Here is a 14,200-nt window from a genome sequence, read left to right on the forward strand (position 1 = left end):
CATTACCTAAAAGTGAATTTGTTTGTTAGCTAGTCAATGTTAGTTAACGTTGGTCAAAGGAGTGCTTAGCAGTTAGTGGGAGGAGTAATGTAATATTCAACCTCTCCCTATCCCAGTCTGTTGTCCCACCTGCTTCAAGAGGTCCACCATTGTTCCCGTACCCAAGCAAGCTAAGGTAAATGAACTGCTTTGAGAGGCTAGTCAATGACTATATCACCTCCACCTTACCCGACACCCTAGACCCACGTCATGTATAGAGACATTGAACATTTCTCACTTCACATACTGTTGTTTACTCACTGTGCAGGGTTCTCCCCAAAGAACGTGGACTGGCTGCGCCACTATGTATTTTTAAAAATCATATCATTATCATATAAGGCCATTTTTTGTCCTAGATTGCAGGAAATGGCAGTTACAGGTGTTCAAAAACGCACTGTATATACCATTTTATTTTCCAAATTATATACTGTCGTCTATACACATCACGTATTTATATTTATTTTCTGGATTCTAACACTGCTTTATAATTTATCTACTTGGGTTGTTAATTGGACTTGTTCAGAAATGTCTTGATTTCTTGTTTCATTAATCACCGTTTTCATTTCTCCTTTTTAACTCATTGAGTAAAAGGAGTTTCATAAGGAGGCTCATAAGAATGTTGCCAGATATACAACCAAAATGGTTTTACAGATGCTGGATGAGGAAGCCATTGGTGCCTCTGACTCAGAATCTGAGGTATCCAATTCAGATGACACAGACTATGTGCCTGTGGGTCAAGTTGGAGTTGTGGATGCACCTGGTAGTCCAGCTGTCCTAGATGATTCTACAGATGGGGAGGACTCCTCTGAGGAGGAGAGTGAAAACCAGTCAAATAGACTGAGTAAAAAGGGGTCTTACTGGAGTGAACACCCCCCCCCCCCCCCCCCCACTAAAGGCAGGACCAGAAGCCATAACATCCTGAGGAGCTGCCCTGGGCCTGTGCCAGGGTCAACAGTTGTGCCACCAAAAGATGCCTGGGAGCTGTTCATTAGTGACAACATCATTGAGGAGGTCCTAAAGTGTACAAATTTAGAAGGACGGAGAACAGCGACAGCAAAAGGGAAAGAGTGGAGAGAGGTCAACAAAGAAGAACTAAAGGCCTTTATTGGTTTAACCCTCCTCGCCGGTGTGGAGAAAAGCTGGGATGTCTCCACATGGGAGCTATTTTTGGATCCACTGCAGAATCCAATGTATATGGCCACCATGTCGGTCGGAAGATATCCGTCGCTACTTGAGGCTTGATGACAAGAGGACCAGAGTGTTCAGAGAGGCAACAGACCACCTGGCAGTCTTCCGGTATTACATTTACATTTTACATTTTAGTCATTTAGCAGACGCTCTTATCCAGAGCGACTTACAGTTAGTGAGTGCATACATATTATTATTTTTATTTATTTTTTCATTTCATACTGGCCCCCCGCGGGAATCGAACCCACAACCCTGGCGTTGCAAACGCCATGCTCTACCAACATCCCTGCCTGCCATTCCCTCCCCTACCCTGGACGACGCTGGGCCAATTGTGCGCCGCCCCATGGGTCTCCCGGTCACGGCCGGCTACGACAGAGCCTGGATTCGAACCAGGATCTCTAGTGGCACAGCTAGCACTGCGATGCAGTGCCTTAGACCACTGCGCCACTCGGGAGACTACTCGGGTATGTGTGGGACCTTTTCCTAGCAAACTGTAGAGGAAGATTCATCCCCAGCGACTGCGTCACAGTAGATGAGCAGGTTTCCTCCAGACGTGACGCTTGGCATTCCGGCCAAAGAGTTAAATCTTGGTTTCATCAGACCAGAGAATCTTGTTTCTCATGGTCTGAGAGTCCTTTAGGTGCCTTTTGGCAAACTCCAAGCGGGCTGTCATGTGCCTTTTACTGAGGAGTGGCTTCCGTCTGGCCACTCTACCATAAATGCCTGATTGTTGGAGTGCTGCAGAGATGGTTGTCCTTCTGGAAGGTTCTCCCATCTCCACAGAAGAACTGAGGCAATGGAAAGATGTGGGGTGATGAAAGAGAGCCATGTCACCACCACTCAGAGGAGCCAGGGCGAGAAGAGGTTCCAGCTCTGCCCAAGCACAAAGGATAGAAAAGTCAGCTGCTGGTGTTCTCAGTGCAACACACCCGTCTACAAAGAGCACTGTCACATGCTTGTGGTTTGTAACAAATGCATGGACTAAGACAGCATAAGTAAGCATGACACACACACTCACAATTGTTAGTGTTGTCTGTTATATTGATGATGAACTTTGGATTTTCAAATAAATGTTTTGAAATATTATAAAACATGCTTAAGGTGGTTTTATTTTTTTCTTCACACAAAGGTTGAATGTGAAACTTTGATTGTAAGATTGATTGTAAGAAAAATATGCTAATATTTTCAATAGCCGTTATGAATTTGCATAATATGTTATCATTGAAATGTGTATCAAACTGTTGAAGAGCGACTAAAAACAATTTCAAACAATAAAATAATTATTGAAAGGTCCAAATCATCACTCAAAATAATCATGTTCCACAAAATGGAGAATATTTTGACACGGCATATGCATTCTTGGGGCGTCATGTTTACTATGCATCCTAGGGTTAACTAGCTAGTTTATTTGTAATAAAACTAAGCTATATATTTGTTTTGATCTTTGTTTGGCGTGTATGATAGCATACCCAGTTCAGGTCTCTATTGACCTAGATAAAAAAATATATATAAAAAATCGTGTCATAGTATAACCTAAGCATACTATGGCACTGGAGTTAAAACATTTAGCTAACAGTTAACGTTACTATTGATCCTGCCCTATCTAACCTGGTTAGCTAGCTAGCTCATCCCATTTGCCTTGTTAAATGAGCTATCTAGCTAACTAGCCAGCTTTACATAATAAATCCCCATGCAGCTAAAAGTAGCCAACACAATTTGATAGTTACAGTTTTGCCATACACTTGTGACATGACTAACGTTACTTGCCTTGTCTAACCGTAAACGTGTGACTTGTTGATGTAAACATGATGAGCTAACATAATTCAGAGAACCTTTGCTTGCTAACATGTGGTTAGTAAACTAACGTTAGCTAGCTAACCGTAGCTACCCACCTCTTTTTGGATCCATATACTCAGTGTATCCCATGCTCATACCAAGTTCTTCAGATACATCAATTGTATAGGTTGATTTACCAAGTGCTAGGTTATGGATTTACATATTTTAAACCCTCACATTTCTGGAGTCGAGCTAACAAATCCCTAAACTGCCGCTGACTCCCAAAGATTACGAAGCGTCTTTGTCTCCATGCCGGTTGCTATGACTGCGTCATTACGCTATACCTAGAATATGCGTCAAGTTTTTCACATGCAAAGAAAAGCATGCACACTGTACATTTCTCGGGAACATTAGTAAAGCTAATATATATTTTTTAAATGTTTAGCTGTCTTTGATGTGTAGTTGTCTCTTGAAAGCAGGCATGATTGATGTTTGAAATGTGCAACATTTACCTGTTTTTGATTGTGGCTTGTTTGATTTCTAGCAGCCTATGGAGGGATGGGACCTGCCCATGGTTCTGAAACACACACACTCTCTCTCTCTCTCTCTCTCTCTCTCTCTCTCTCTCTCTCTCTCTCTCTCTCTCTCTCTCTCTCTCTCTCTCTCTCTCTATCAGTAACACTAGGCTACCACATTGGGCCACAACAAACATTTTGTTGGACATGTGCACACACATAAGGCATTTTTTGAATATGGGGGGGTCAATGTAAATAGTCTGGGTGGCCATTTGATTAATTGTTCAGCGGTCTTATGGCTTGGGGGTGGAAGCTGTTAAGGAGCCTTTTGGACCTAGACTTGGCGCTCCGGTACCGTTTGCCGTGCGGTAGCAGAGAGAACAGTCTATGACTTGGGTGACTGGAGTCTTTGACAATTTTGTGGGCCTTCCTATGGGGGCATTGCCATGGTAGCCAAAATAATGGCCTGCCCAGCATTTTTATACATGACCCTATATACTTTGTATCCCTAATTTACTCAAGTGTTTCCTTTATTTTGTCAGTTACCTGTATGTCTCTTGGGGAGGAAAGCAAATCCAGACATCATTGAGAAGAAATGCTAGTGGGCATGGCATTTGGATGGGTATTCAGGCTAGTGTTTAAATGCACAACCCTTCATTTGCTTTAATATCAATTACCATTGAACAGCTGTGAATATACTGTGTAGTCTACCTTTAAGTCTTGGGAAGTTTAAGGTTATTGGAATAGGCCTAGTATAGATACTTGTGTAAAACATACAGTGAGGGAAAAAAGTATTTGATCCCCTGCTGATTTTGTACGTTTGCCCACTGACAAAGAAATGATCAGTCTATAATTTTAATGGTAGGTTTATTTGAACAGTGAGAGACAGAATAACAACAACAAAATCCAGAAAAACGCATGTCAAAAATGTTATAAATTGATTTGCATTTTAATTAGGGAAATAAGTATTTGACCCACTCTCAATCAGAAAGATTTCTGGCTCCCAGGTGTCTTTTATACAGGTAACGAGCTGAGATTAGGAGCACACTCTTAAAGGGAGTGCTCCTAATCTCAGTTTGTTACCTGTATAAAAGACGCCTGTCCACAGAAGCAATCAATCAATCAGATTCCAAACTCTCCACCATGGCCAAGACCAAAGAGCTCTCCAAGGATGTCAGGGACAAGATTGTAGACCTACACAAGGCTGGAATGGGCTACAAGACCATCGCCAAGCAGCTTGGTGAGAAGGTGACAACAGTTGGTGCGATTATTCGCAAATGGAAGAAACACAAAATAACTGTCAATCTCCCTCGGCCTGGGGCTCCATGCAAGATTTTACCTCGTGGAGTTGCAATGATCATGAGAACGGTGAGGAATCAGCCCAGAACTACACGGGAGGATCTTGTCAATGATCTCAAGGCAGCTGGGACCATAGTCACCAAGAAAACAATTGGTAACACACTACGCCGTGAAGGACTGAAATCCTGCAGCGCCCGCAAGGTCCCCCTGCTCAAGAAAGCACATATACAGGGCCGTCTGAAGTTTGCCAATGAACATCTGAATGATTCAGAGGAGAACTGGGTGAAAGTGTTGTGGTCAGATGACACCAAAATGGAGCTCTTTAGCATCAACACAACTCGCCGTGTTTGGAGGAGGAGAAATGCTGCCTATGACCCCAAGGACACCATCCACACCATCAAACATGGAGGTGGAAACATTATGCTTTGGGGGTGTTTTCTGCTAAGGGGACAGGACAACTTCACCGCATCAAAGGGACGATGGACGGGGCCATGTACCGTCAAATCTTGGGTGAGAACCTCCTTCCCTCAGCCAGGGCATTGCAAATGGGTCATGGATGGGTATTCCAGCATGACAATGACCAAAAACACACGGCCAAGGCAACAAAGGAGTGGCTCAAGAAGAAGCACATTAAGGTCCTGGAGTGGCCTAGCCAGTCTCCAGACCTTAATCCCATAGAAAATCTGTGGAGGGAGCTGAAGGTTAGAGTTGCCAAACGTCAGCCACAAAACCTTAATGACTTGGAGAAGATCTGCAAAAGAGGAGTGGAGATGTGTGCATTTTTCTGGATTTTTTTGTTGTTATTCTGTCTCTCACTGTTCAAATAAACCTACCATTAAAATTATAGACTGATCATTTCTTTGTAAGTGGGCAAACGTACAAAATCAAATACTTTTTTCCCTCACTGTACATTAAAAAATTAAAGACATGCTCCGGAACTTTGGCAACTACGCTTTGGGCCGGATGTGTCAATGCGTAGTTCATACATGCATAATCTACTAACAGAATTACTGTCTTACCTCAATTAGGCTCGAAATCCCTAGTTTGAAAGCGACAATTTTTCTGGAAGCTGTGCTGTGCCATTTTCCCTAAATTTTCCCTCACGTGGGCCAGCCTCCTAGCAATTTGAGTTCAAACAATGAGCTTCAGCCCCTCGCCATTTGAGTGAAAGCTAACAAGAGGCACATCATGCACACACAGCAGAGCTAGAGAGAGAGAGCAATGACGTGGTGCACATATCTGCACATATGCGACGTAGTACGCAATTTTCAGGGACCACTTTTGGCTCATGAGCGCTGCTATCAGAACTACTGACTAAAAAGTATACAAAAGTACAAGAGAATCTCTTCAAATTGTTAAGTACATGATCCATAGGGTCAAGTGTCATGTAAGCCAAACTTCTGAAATCATGACAACTTTGAGTACAACAATCTATTCCCACCGGGGGGGTGGTGGATGGGGTCTTCCTGGGGCATGATACATTTTATTTGTATTTTTACACACAATCCACCTGCAGTGAAGCCGCTCAATATTTACATTACATTTCAGTCATTTAGCAGACGCTCCCATCTAGAGCGACCCACAGGGACAATCAGAGACAAGTGCCCCACCCAAGGGCACCTCGACAGATCCCTCACCCAGTCGACTCAGGGACCCGAACCAGCGACCTCTCGGCCACCGGCCCAACACTTCCAACTGCCAGGCCACCCACTGCCCCCAGCCATCCAAGACCCCCCCACAGTCCCCCCACCCCGAAAACTTCCCCCTCCATTCCCCATCCCCAAACAGCCCCCATCTCCAATACCGAAACAAATGGTCTATTGATTCTGTATCCTCACAACAAAATCTGCAGAGCTGCTATGGTTGTATGCCCCAAATATTCAACATTTTGTTGGTGGCAAGAATTCTGCAAAATAATTTTAGCTGAAAAGCACAAAGTATTTCATCTTATGTCGTTTTATATATCAGCTTATACATCCTATGCCATGGAATCGGTAGATCAAAAATCTCTTCACAGCTATTTTGCAATTTTCATGGCACAACCGTCAACATCCTGGTCCTCAAATAAAACTGGTATACTTTCCTATTTATGCAACAAAAAAAATAAATAATTATATTGGGCTGACAGACCAGTTCCTTACCTCCTCCAACTGCCACTTGCCTCCTCCATTTTTGGGGTAGTGCTGTAATCAATTGCTTGTAATCTTGGATTGAGCAGACCTTCCCATACATTTCCGATAGCTCCATGTACGACATAACTCTACCATTCCCATTTACAATATAATTTAAAACAAAATACCCGTCTCAAACATATTTTCCATAAATACAGGTCTTTTATCAACCAGTACATTTGAGTTCAACCATAATATTTGTTGCAATATTTGTTCTATCTTTTCTGGGGAATTAGGTTTTAATTGTAACCAGCTCTGTCTTGCCTGTTTGAAAAAGAGAAATACTTTAAACAAGGTTTCATTTTCAATTAACTGAAAATGAGAAGTGGAAATCTGCATAAAGGCAATTTTTAAACAAGGGATGGGCATTTCAATTTACTTGAGAACCATTTTTGGTTTAAGTAAAACTTTTTTATATGTGAAGTTTTTAGTGAGAGGTTTACTGCTTTAACATTTAATAATCTCAGCCCACCCAGTTCATATTCATTATATAGATAGGCACACTTTATCTTGTCTGGCTCAGTGTCCCAGATAAAGCTAAATAAAAATTGCTCATTTGATTTGAAAAACGAGTCATCAGGAGTAGGCATTGCCATAAGTATGTGAGTAAACTGAGATATGACTAATGAGTTAATCAGTGTAATTTTTCCATAAATAGACAGGTATTTAGCTATTCATGGTTGCAGGATCTCGTCTATTTTGACACATTTTCTATTGAAATTCATTGTGGAGAGCTGATTTATATATTTTGTAACATGAATACCAAGTATGTCTACTTCACCGTCAGCCCATTTTATAGGTAAACTGCAGGGTAATGTAAAGGTTGTGTATTTTAAAGATCCAATACGTAATATGGGTTTTAGTCCAGAGAGGCCAGAGGAGGAGTATTTCTGCCTGTAATAAAGCTCTTTTGTGGGGAAAAACTCATTCTGATTGGCTGGGCCTGGCTCCCTAGTGGGTGGGCCTATGGCCTCCCAGGCCCACCCATGCCTGCACCCCTGCCCAGTCATGTGAAATCCATAGATTAGGGCCTAATGAATTTATATGAATTGACTGATTTCCTTATATGAACTGTAACTCACAAAAATCTTTGAAATTGTAGCATGTTGCGTTTATATTTTTGTTCAGTATAGATCTTCAATGAGACATTTCAGCGATCTAGCTTGCGGACCTAATATAAGACTTGAGTCATCGGCATACATAGACACCTTTGTTTTTAAGCCCTGGATTTCTAATCCCCTTATATTCTTATTTGATCTGATTTTAATAGCTAGCATTTAGATGGCCATAACGAATAGATATGGTGACAGCGGACACCCTTGTATAACTCCTCTTGAAAGTTCAAAAATCTCTGAGAAGTTGCCATTATTTACTATTTTACACCTGGGGTTCCTATACATTACTTTTACCATTGAATAAGAGACTCACCCAAATTTTATTTTATTTTTATACAGCGCATTCGGAAAGTACTCAGACCCCTTCCCTTTTTCCATATTTAGTTACGTTACAGCCTTATTCTAAAATTGATTAAATAAATACAAATCCTCATCGATCTACACACAATACCCCATAATGACAAAGTGAAAACAGGTTTGAAGAATATTTTGAAAATTAAAGATAAAAAACAGAAATACCTTATTTACATAAGTATTCAGACCCTTTGCTATGAGACTCGAAATTGAGCTCAGGTGCATCCTGTTTCCATTGATCATCCTTGAGGTGTTTCTACAACTTGATTGGAGTCCACCTGTGGTAAATTCGATTGATTGGCCATGATTTGAAAAGGCACACACCTGTCTATATAAGATCCCACATTTGACAGTGCATGTCAGAGCAAAAACCAAGCCATGAGGTCAAAGGAATTGTCTGTAGAGCTCCGAGACAGGATTGTGTCGAGGCACAGATCTGGGGAAGGATACCAAAACATTTCTGCAGCATTGAAGGTCCCCAAGAACACAATGGCCTCCATCATTCTTTAATGGAAGAAGTTTGGAACCACCAAGACTCTTCCTAGAGCTGGCTGCCCGGCCAAACTGAGCAATCGGGGGAGAAGGGCCTTGGTCAGGGAGGTGACCAAGAACCCTATGGTCACTCTGACAGAGCTCTAGAGTTCCTCTGTGGAGATGGGAAAAGGACAACCATCTCTGCAGCACTCCACCAATCAGGCCTTTATGGTAGAATGGCCAGACGGAAGCCACTCCTCAGTAAAAGGCACATGACACCCTGCTTGGAGTTTGCCAAAAGGCACCTAAAGGACTCTTAGACCATGAGAAACAATATTCTCTGGTCTGATGAAACCAAGATTTAACTCTTTGGCCTGAATGCCAAGTGTCACATCTGGGGGAAACCTGGCACCATCACTACGGTGAAGCATGGTGGTGGGAGCATCATGCTGTGGGGATGTTTTTCAGCGGCAGCGACTGGGAGACTAATCAGCATCGAGGGAAAGTGGCTTCGGGACAAGTCTGAATGTCCTTGAATGGCACAGCCAGAGCCCGGACTTGAACCTGATTTGAACATCTCTAGAGAGACCTGAAAATAGCTGTGCAGCGATGCTCCCCATCCAACCTGACAGAGCTTGAGAGGATCTGCAGAGAAGAATGGGAGCAACTCCCCAAATACAGGTGTGCCAAGCTTGTAGCGTCATACCCAAGAAGACTCGAGGCTGTAATCGCTGCCAAAGGTGCTTCAACAAAGTACTGAGTAAAGGGTCTGAATATTTATGTAAATGTCATAATTTCTTCTGAAAACCTGTTTTTGCTTTCTCATTATGGGGTATTGTGTGAAGATTGATGAGGGGAAAACAATTTAATCCATTTTTGAATAAGGATGTAACATATGAAAATGTGGAAAAAGTCAAGGGGTCTGAATACAGTGGTTTGCGAAAGAATTCACCCCCCTTGGCCTTTTTCCTATTTTGTTGCCTTACAACCTGATTTTTTGGGGGGTTGTATCATTTGATTTACACAACATGCCTACCACTTTGAAGATGCAAAATATAATTTTTTTGTGAAACAAACAAGAAGGATTACTGTTATACTATTCCAGGTATTCCTTAAAGAGGTAGGGTTTCAAGTGTCTCCGGAAGGTGGTCAGTGACTCCGCTGTCCTGGCGTCGTGGGGGAGCTTGTTCCACCATTGGGGTGCCAGAGCAGCAAATAGCTTTGACTGGGCTGAGCGGGAACTGTGCTTCCGTAGAGGTAGGGGGGCTAGCAGGCCAGAGGTGGATGAACGTAGTGCCCTCGTTTGGGTGTAGGGTCTGATCAGAGCCTGAAGGTAAGGAGGTGCTGTTCCCCTCACAGCTCCGTAGGCAAGCACCATGGTTTTGTAGTAGATGCAAGCTTCAACTGGAAGCCAGTGGAGTGTGCGGAGGAGCGGGGTGACATGAGAGAACTTGGGAAGGTTGAACCCCAGCTTGGCACATTTAGCCACTGGGATTTTTGCCCATTCTTCAAGGTAAAACTGCTCCAGCTCCTTCAAGTTGGATGGGTTCCGCTGGTGTACAGCAATCTTTAAGTCATACCACAGATTCTCAATTGGATTGAGGTCTGGGCTTTGACTAGGCCATTCCAAGACATTTAAATGTTTCCCCTTAAACCACTCAAGTGTTGCTTTAGCAGTATGCTTAGGGTCATTGTCCTGCTTAGGGTAATTATTTAGCGCCATCCATCATTCCTTCAATTCTGACCAATTTCCCAGTCCCTGCCGATGGAAAAACATCCCCACAGCATGATGCTGCCACCACCATGCTTCACTGTGGGGATGGTATTCTCGGGGTGATGAGAGGTGTTGGGTTTGCGCCAGACATAGCGTTTTCCTTGATGGCCAAAAAGCTAAATTTTAGTCTCATCTAACCAGAGTATCTTCTTCCATATGTTTGGGGAGTCTCCCACATGCCTTTTGGCGAACACCAAATATGTTTGCTTATTTTTTTCTTTAAGCAATGGCTTTTTTCTGGCCACTCTTCCGTAAAGCCCAGCTCTGTGGAGTGTACGGCTTAAAGTGGTCCTATGGACAGATACTCCAATCTCCACTGTGGAGCTTTGCAGCTCCTTCAGGGTTATCTTTGGTCTCTTTGTTGCCTCTCTGATTAATGCCCTCCTTGCCTGGTCCGTGAGTTTTGGTGGGCGGCCCTCTCTTGGCAGGTTTGTTGCGGTGCAATATTCTTTCCATTTCTTAATAATGGATTTAATGGTGCTCCGCGGGTTGTTCAAAGTTTCAGATCTTTTTTTATAACCCAACCCTGATCTGTACTTCTCCACAACTTTGACCCTGACCTGTTTGGAGAGCTCCTTGGTCTTCATGGTGCCGCTTGCTTGGTGGTGCCCCTTGCTTAGTGGTGTTGCAGACGCTGGGGCCTTTCAGAACAGGTGTATATATACTGAGATCATGTGACACTTAAATAAAGTCCACCTGTGTGCAATCTAACTAATTATGTGACTTCTGAAGGTAATTGGTTGCACCAGATCTTATTTAGGGGCTTCATAGCAAAGGGGGTGGTCCTCTGTAGTTCAATTGGTAGAGCATGGCGCTTGTAACGCCAGGGTAGTGGGTTCGATCCCCGGGACCACCCATACGTAAAAATGTATGCGCACATGACTGTAAGTCGCTTTGGATAAAAGCGTCTGCTAAATGGGATATTATTATTATTATTATTATTATTGTTACATACAGTATGCACACACCACTTTTCCGTTATTTATTTTTTAGAATATTTTGAAAGAAGTAATTTTTTTCATTTCACTTCACCAATTTGGACTATTTTGTGTATGTCCATTACATGAAATCCAAATAAAATCCATTTACAGTGGGGAAAAAAAGTATTTAGTCAGCCACCAATTGTGCAAGTTCTCCCACTTAAAAAGATGAGAGAGGCATGTAATTTTCATCATAGGTACACGTCAACTATGACAGACAAATTGAGATTTTTTTTTTCTCCAGAAAATCACATTGTAGGTTTTTTGATGAATTTATTTGCAAATTATGGTGGAAAATAAGTATTAGGTCACCTACAAACAAGCAAGATTTCTGGCTCTCACAGACCTGTAACTTCTTCTTTAAGAGGCTCCTCTGTCCTCCACTCGTTACCTGTATTAATAGCACCTGTTTGAACTTGTTATCAGTATAAAAGACACCTGTCCACAACCTCAAACAGTCACACTCCAAACTCCACTATGGCCAAGACCAAAGAGCTGTCAAAGGACACCAGAAACAAAATTGTAGACCTGCACCAGGCTGGGAAGACTGAATCTGCAATAGGTAAGCAGCTTGGTTTGAAGAAATCAACTGTGGGAGCAATTATTAGGAAATGGAAGACATACAAGACCACTGATAATCTCCCTCGATCTGGGGCTCCACGCAAGATCTCACCCCGTGGGGTCAAAATGATCACAAGAACGGTGAGCAAAAATCCCAGAACCACACGGGGGGACCTAGTGAATGACCTGCAGAGAGCTGGGACCAAAGTAACAAAGCCTACCATCAGTAACACACTACGCCGCCAGGGACTCAAATCCTGCAGTGCCAGACGTGTCCCCCTGCTTAAGCCAGTACATGTTCAGGCCCGTCTGAAGTTTGCTAGAGTGCATTTGGATGATCCAGAAGAGGATTGGGAGAATGTCATATGGTCAGATGAAACCAAAATAGAACTTTTTGGTAAAAACTCAACTCGTCGTGTTTGGAGGACAAAGAATGTTGAGTTGCATCCAAAGAACACCATACCTACTGTGAAGCATGGGGGTGGAAACATCATGCTTTGGGGCTGTTTTTCTGCAAAGGGACCAGGACGACTGATCCGTGTAAAGGAAAGAATGAATGGGGCCATGTATCGTGAGATTTTGAGTGAAAACCTCCTTCCATCAGCAAGGGCATTGAAGATGAAACGTGGCTGGGTCTTTCAGCATGACAATGATCCCAAACACACCGCCCGGGCAACGAAGGAGTGGCTTCGTAAGAAGCATTTCAAGGTCCTGGAGTGGCCTAGCCAGTCTCCAGATCTCAACCCCATAGAAAATCTTTGGAGGGAGTTGAAAGTCCGTGTTGCCCAGCGACAGCCCTAAAACATCACTGCTCTAGAGGAGATCTGCATGGAGGAATGGGCCAAAATACCAGCAACATTGTGTGAAAACCTCGTGAAGACTTACAGATAACGTTTGACCTGTGTAATTGCCAACAAAGGGTATATAACAAAGTATTGAGAAACTTTTGTTATTGACCAAATACTTATTTTCCACCATAATTTGCAAATAAATTCATTAAAAATCCTACAATGTGATTTTCTGGAAAAAAAATTCTCATTTTGTCTATCATAGTTGACGTGTACCTATGATTAAAATTACAGGCCTCTCTCATCTTTTTAAGTGGGAGAACTTGCACAATTGGTGGCTGACTAAATACTTTTTTTCCCCACTGTAAATGACAGTTTGTAATGCAACAAAATAGGAAAAAACGCCAAGGGGGATGAATAGTTTTGCAAGGCACTGTACTTTCAGAATGCACTGTATAGAACTTCCCGTCGTACTTTACCAAAAGCCTTTTCAAAATCCGCTATGAATACCAGGCCTGGTTTCTTAGATGTTTCATTATCTATTATTGCTAGTAGTTGTTGTATATTGTCTCCAGTGTATCGTCCATGTAAAAAAACTGATCAGAATGAACAATACCTGGTAAAACCTTTTTAGTTCTGAGTGCTACGCATTTTGCCAGTATTTTTGCATCACAACATTAAAGTGTAGGAGGCCTCCAGTTTTTTTTAGATAGACTGGATCTTAATATTTAGCATGTGTCTTGTTTTAGTAATAGTGAAATCAGACCTTCCTGCTGATTACCTGACAGACTACAATTGTTATAGGAGTAGTTCAAACAAGCTAATAATGGAGCTTTGAATACGTTAAAAGCAATGGCTTGATATACATCTACCGGTATGCAATCAAGCGCTGGGTTTTTTACAGACTGAAAGGATTTAATAGCCTCAAAAAGTTATTCCTCTGTAATTTGGCCTTCACACTGATCTTTTTGTGCATTTGTTAATGTTCCTTTTATTATTGTTAGGAAATAAATATTTACAGTAATCGTCATTCAGAGGGTGAGGAAGAGACTGAAAAGAAAACATCTGCATAAAATATTTGGGGGGCCAGGACCGAGTTTGGGAAACCCTGCTCCATTGTACCGTTTTAATTGCCATCTACCTGTACTGTTAGTTCCTGTCACAGG

The sequence above is a fragment of the Coregonus lavaretus genome (assembly GCF_964263955.1).
Source record: "Coregonus lavaretus genome assembly, chromosome: 27".
NCBI lineage: Eukaryota > Metazoa > Chordata > Actinopteri > Salmoniformes > Salmonidae > Coregonus > Coregonus lavaretus.